Source organism: Alligator sinensis, unplaced genomic scaffold (assembly GCF_000455745.1).
Source record: "Alligator sinensis unplaced genomic scaffold, ASM45574v1 scaffold917_1, whole genome shotgun sequence".
NCBI classification, from domain to species: domain Eukaryota; kingdom Metazoa; phylum Chordata; order Crocodylia; family Alligatoridae; genus Alligator; species Alligator sinensis.
The window spans coordinates 2,780,698-2,787,290 of NW_005841988.1; the positions used below are offsets into that span (position 1 = coordinate 2,780,698).

A 6,593-nucleotide genomic window follows, 5' to 3' on the forward strand; every position below is an offset into this window, starting at 1 on the left:
TATAAATTCATCATGGGGGCACAGAAGGGAATTGGTGAGGCTCTACTCACCAAGGTGCCCCAGGGGGTCACAAGAAATAATGGCCATAAGCCAGCAGAGAGCAGATTTAGACTGGACATTAGGAGGAACTTCTTCACAGTTTGAGTGGCCAAAATCTGGGCTCCCAAGGGAGTTGGTGCTCTCCCTGACCCTGGGGGTCTTCAAGAGGAGGTTAGATGGGCATCTGGCTGGGGATCATCTGAACCAAGCACACTTTCCTGCCTATGCAGGGGGTCGGACTGGATGATCTATTGAGGTCCCTTCCGACCCTAGCATCTATGAATCTATGAGTCCCTCACACCCACAGGTTCCACACCCACAGACAGTCACAGGCAAGCTAATTGCCAGCAACACTCATGCAAGATGTGCTGACAAGCCATTTTGCTAGACTTCGGGACAAGGGTCAGCATGGTAGCTTATGGAAAGGTCTCGTATAATACACAATTAAACTTTATCAACCGAACATGTGCTCTTATGTGGTCATTTCCAGCATTCATGGGAGGGCAGTGGGGAATAGTAGATGGAGGGACCATTATGTCTAGGTTTGGGAGGCTAGACAAAGGGGGAAAAGATGTTTTGGCCAGGCCTACAGTAGCTGCCCTTTTTTTTTTTTTTTGTGCTAACTGCTAGCTGTTAAGCTGGCACCCTGGGCTTGGGAAAGATAGAGGAGGGGACCCAGTACTGCAGAAGCTGTTTTTCTCCCCCTCCCCCAATACTTTGCTTTCCCCACTGAACACCTGTGCCAAGTGATTAGTGCTCCAATCCCACACATACCGTGCATGCAACAGCTGAACATTAAACAGGTCTTTTATTAAACTACAAAACTGACAGACAGTCTCCAAAGCACAAACCCAACAACTTCCCAAAGGTCTTAGTGGCCACTACTGCTAGCCCATGAATGCGAGCCTGGTGCAGGTCAAAGACAGATGCAGAACACACATATGGCACGTTCCCAGCTGGCAGTCATGCCTATCATTGTGCAAAGCGGTACTCAGCTACCAACCACCACTGCTGGACATCTGTTCTAGCCACAATGTCCACATGGACACTGCCTGGAGGGGGGTTGCTTCTACCTCAGCTATAGAGCAGCTGTATGGGAGCTTGAAGTTGTGTGGCAACATGTATCCCCAGAGGTTTGACATGAATCCAGCTGGACCATTACATTGCAAGTGACATGAAGAGTGCCAACAATACTCCTGGGTCTGCAAGGTCAGTCAGACACAAAGCAATCCATGGACTTCCTCATTAGTGCCTCTGCTGTCCACTCAGTGATTGCAAGCCATGTGGTAGAGCACCAGGACTGCTTGATCCCATACCTGACCATTGCTATGCAGTGACAGCAGTATAGCTGCTTTTCCTCCCACCATTTCCTGGCCTCTTCAAACCAGGACCAGCTGGCCTCCAGAGAGCTCAGCAAGTCCATCTTTATGCACATGCAGCTTTCCCTCTATGTAGCAGCTCTCTAGGCCCCCATCTCTGGCCACATCCATGAACTGTTATATGCCACCAAAGTGCTGTCACTGCTATTGGCAGGGATCTGGCCTGAAAGGAAAGAATAGGAAACAGGAGTTTGTCATCTTGCTCACTGCTACCCTGATAGCAAGAAGAGCTGTCCAAACAAAGCTGCAAGATCCAGCTAGCGGACAGGCCTCATTAGGCCCACTGACTCTCAACATGGTAAAATTCTCTCTTCCCCTCTGCTCCCTTGACACTCAGGAAAGTGATGAGCCCCTCTGGTAGCCACAGGCCTGTACTGAAAAGGTATAGCAAGAGTCCCTGGGCACTCTAAGCGATTTCAGAGTGGACTTACACAACCAGAGGATTGCATTGACCAAGTGGCTGCAATGAAGATGTAAAAGCCACTTGCTTTCTTCTCTCCTCACTCTTATGCTTGCAGTGGCAAGCATTGCTTATTGCTTTATAATAAAGTACCTTTATCTCTTCCTAAAGAGGCGCTTGAATGAAAGAGAAGCTCATTGCATCAACTTTCTCATGAGTGGTAGAGGCAGGGTAAAGGAGGGTCACAGGGTGGTGGGTTGTGCCAACAGGATTCACTTGAAGCACTCATTAGCCCCAAGGGGCAGGGTAGGCCACTGGGTTTCTATGGTAGTAGTGACAGAGCAATTGGAAGTGATCTAGCTATAAGGCAGAAGGGCTGGAGCGAGTGTTGGGCAAGACATCATATTCCTCAGTGCCTAGTGCCTTATGTCAAGGTCTGGGCCCAAAGCCAGGCAGAACTGGGGTGTAAGGGAGGCTCTGAAGCTGTAGGCCGGCTATTGCTAAGGTTGAGGGTGGGGACTGCATGAAGTGAGCCATTAAAGTGGTCCCCAAAACTTCTGTCTAATGAACAAACCCACAGCACAATGACCACTATGGATGGGCATCCACAAAGCAATGGGTGGGCCTGAATTGGCCCATTTGACTGAAGGGATGCCACCCTCAACACACAATGCAGTCACATGGGGACAAGGGGGAAGGGACCCACTGAGGCAATCAAGAGAGGCCATAGGGTTCCACAGGGAGCGTTTCACTTCCTCACCAACCCCCTAGTGTTCCTGGGCCCTTCACTGCTCTCACCAGACTTGCCATTCACAGACACATGTCAGATCCTGTGGTGGGTTGGGTCTTCTCAGCCCCTGGTATACCAATGGGCAGCTCATGAGGTTACAGGCTGGTTGTGAGCCTGATCGCTCTGAAGTACTGGCATAAGGCAATAGGGCTGTCCAGGGTGCTGCAAATAGGGGACAGCTGAAGCACTCTGGCCACTTGCTATCCAAGTCCAGGTGCATTCCTGAGTCTTCACCACTATCCAGGACAGCCTGGGAGTTCTCAACCTAGCTGATCTCCTGGGTGGTCACTGAAGTAACCTGCAAAGACTGTGTGCCTTTGATCACAGCGGCATCAGTGTCTTCATCACCATACTGGGCAATGCAGGCTGCATCAACATGTTGGAACATCACCACAGCACAAAGACACAGGATAGTTTCTCATAGGTGGCACACATGACCCTGCATGCATCCGAAACATGGTTAGCATGCCATGCCCTCCCAAACTACTACCGAAGTATTTGTCACTTGGGGCAGCATTGGGCCAAAGCATGACCAGGTCTGCAAGCTGCCATTTCCACAGTGATCCATTCAAAGACTACCTGGTTTCAGTGGCCAGAATGGAGCGCTCACTGTTTCTCCACCTCTCCCCAAATGGTGATGAGATCCACTGTTTCTGGTTGGTGCTTCAGGTATCCCACACTGCAGTACTCCTGCTCCCCTTCCCCATCCCCCAAGCTACCCAAGGTTTCAAGCAGCTGCCCTGTGACTTGGGCCAAACTGTACAACCTGGGGTCGTAGGTCACATATGAGCTTGATTACCTACTTATTGCCCAGTATAAAAGCAAGCTAGCCACTCCATGCTACGCTCCCAAGCGTGATTGAGACTGGCAGCACTAGCAGCAGTTTTGATACCCTTTAAGACTCAGTGCAGTATGGGAGGCCAGCCAACCCACTTGCTCCCTGTGTACCTTTCAAGCATGCCAATACCTGGAGTTGGGAGGAGATGATGGACCAGCTTCCCATCTGGGACAAAGAGGAAAGTCAGAGTGCTCAGGACAAACCACCAGAACTAGACTGTCTTTGAAGGCATCTCCACCAAAATGACAGCCTGGGGACAGAAGTGGGACTGGTAGTAGTGCCACTCAGAAGACAAAGGTACTTCAGTACAAGAGGGCCAGAGATACCAACCTCTCTCCTACTGGAAGAAGCTCTCAGATTCTCAGAGGCGATGAGTCCATCCACTTCCACTGTAGTCAACACTCCCAAACAAGCTCAGCCCACAGAGTAGGACTCCACTCCTAGAACTGAGTGACAGAGGCCCACCCTCAGCCTGCCCCCATGATGTCCAGGAGCTGGCACAGGAGGATAAGGACTTTTCAGAGGACTTCCCGCTTTCCTCATCAGCAAAGAGAACAGAAATTAACCACTCTCTGCCACAGGGGAACAAGGAACATGAGATGGACATTAAGCAATCCGAGCCATTTATGGACCCCATGTGCAAGATGTCATGCCAGACTTTGGCCCCACCATCTCCTCACTCACCAAGTTGCAGCCTTGGAGTAACCTGACTTTCCCTGCACTGCCTGGATTGCTGCCTCAGGGACTGGAGGTAACCACACAGTTACGTAGCTAACTATTGGTGGGGAGCACCAGTTTGTATTTAGGGTCAGTGTAAAATGATTTATTAACTTTAGGAACAGCCTGCCTTGAGCTTTTTGCACATTATTAGGGCTGCTTAACCTGCTTCTCAGAAGTTTTATGCCTCCAATTTCAGCCTTAAAACTGACAAGCCCTAGTCAGTTGAAGGATGAAGTCTGCAACTGCAGACTTGAAATTAAATTTCACCAAATATGCAGCCAAACACAATAAAATTACTTTAGAAAATAAACAGTGGGGCCAACAGTTCCCAAGCACTTAATCAGTGTACACACTGAAACGATACACAAATAGCTGGAGTTAGTTACCATGTAAGTAACAGGTAACAAGTTGGGACAGGCCTCGTGTTGTGCAAGTAGAGCAATTATGCACTTATATCAAATGAATTTGGCTTCAATTCCTTTTAAAAGCCTCTAATCGACAGCGCCAACATAACAAGCGATGTGACATGCATTATTTATAATTTCCAAGTTGTGCCCACCCATACACACACGTTTAAAACCAAGACATACATAAGAAGGGCAAATCACTACTCATCACAAAGACTCCTCCCTCCAGAGAAAAACCCTGCACCTTTGTTTCCAGCCCCTCTGAAAGAAATATGTCTGAAGTTAGAAGTGATAAAACAGGATGTTTCTACAATTGCTAAACATATAGACACAGGAGAAAACCGGTTAAAAATCCATTTGGTTTTTAGGGCTGCTGGTTATAGACTCTTGATAGGCCTGAAGAAGGGTGTTTGCGCCCAAAAGCTTGCAAACAATTTTTCCAACTATTTAGTTGGTCTAATAAATAATACTGCATCTGCTCAAAGACCCTTGTGTGCATTAGACTTTTAATGACTTCATGAAGTGGCAAGAAAGACAAAGTAACTGCTACATTTGTTTTTTGAGCCGTCTGTTATTTTTAAGGCATCAGGTGCTACTTGGGGACCACCTGCCAAACGCACTGCACTGCCAGGGAAGACACCTCCCTGCAAGGAGCTGCAGGAAACACCTAGGACCCGTGCCTGCACTTGCCCCTTACAACTATCATCCCGCACCAAGGAGCTCCCCCGACACCACCTCTCACCTCACCGGGGTCTCCCGGCCCCTGCTGAGGGGGCTGTGGGAGGGCATCAGAGCAGAGCACCCGGAGCCTGGTGAAAGGCCGGCACTAGGACCGGGCGGCGGCCGGTGGGTCTTGGCGAGCCAGGCCGCTCCCCCGCAGCCAACCGGAGAGGTTAGCAACTGCCGTTTCCGGTAACAAGCGCGCAACAGGGCTCCGGCCCCGCCCCCAGCCCCGCGGCGGGGCTTCCGACTGGACAGAGGGAGCATTGTGACGTGTGACGCTCCAAAGGGGCCGAGACCCTTCCGAACAACCGCAGTGCGCCCTGGGAGAGTGGAAGGGTGCCTGCGCGGTGAGTGCCCGCGAAGAATGTGGCGGACTATTGGGCGCACGCGCGCTCGGGAGGCATGGCAAAAGGAGAGGGTTCATTTCTCCTTCCGCCGCACGCAGCGCTGTTCCCAGCGGGCGGCTCCACGTCCCTAGTGCTGGGGAACAGCCAAGGCAGCTATGGACCCAGTGCACCGGCCTCGGGCACCAAATGTTGGAGGAAAGTATGATTCTTCAAGTTAGAGCAGTAAATGCAGCGTGGGACCACCAAAGGGCAGGCTACGCTGTTCCCTGTCTTCCAGAGCTGCTAGTTTAGGCAGAAGTAGGGCGGGGGCTGGATTTGATGTCTCAGGACTTCAGCACGGTGCCACAAGGAGAGGTATTAGTTGAACTTTGGAATTGGGTGAAATAGGTCAAGGAGCCAGAAGAGTTCTGGATTGTTATTTTTTTTCATCACTACCTCCCGGGGATGGCAGCAGGTCACTTGTGCACCTGCTGCCATGTGCTAACTGTTTTGCAGACTCCCTGGGTAGCACTGAATGCTGATACCCATAGTCACCATGGGGGGGCGCAGAAAGTTCCCTCAAAAGTTGCCAAGGCAGACATTCAGTCACCGCTGTCAAGGAGAAATGGCTATGATCTCTATGGACAGGGGAAGCCAGGATTTCCCCATCCTACTCAATAGTTTTTCGTGAAAGGACTGGGCACAAAAAGGAGGAATATGTAGGGTTACCGTGTTTCCTGTCCCAAAACAGAGGGCACCTGGGGGGGACATACACACGCCTCCCTACCAACCTGCAGCCCTCCAATCCCTGTTGCTGCCCTTCACTCCTGACCTGCAGACCTCTAGCCCTACCAGTGCCCCTCACTCCTGCCTCTCAGTCCTTTGTCCCCCAGAGCTATGCTGGTGCCCCTCAGTCCCAATACACAGTGCCCCATCCCTGCTGCTGCCCTCTCATTCCTGGCCCTGCTGGT

At 50.9% G+C, this 6,593-nt stretch overlaps 1 protein-coding gene across 3 annotated transcripts in view; it reads right to left on the reverse strand.

Moving 5' to 3' along the window:
• Window positions 1–5,864, reverse strand: part of CCDC171 (coiled-coil domain containing 171) — a 323,890-nt gene extending 318,026 nt beyond the window's left edge. Inside the window, exon 1 of one of the 3 annotated variants that reach the window (XM_014518841.2) lies at window positions 5,316–5,864. The gene's annotated coding sequence lies outside the window, so the exon portion shown is untranslated. The remainder of the gene's footprint in view (window positions 1–5,315) is intronic. The other 2 variants (XM_014518840.2, XM_006021333.2) reach the window with 2 other exon arrangements.
• Between the last annotated feature and the right edge of the window lie 729 nt (window positions 5,865–6,593).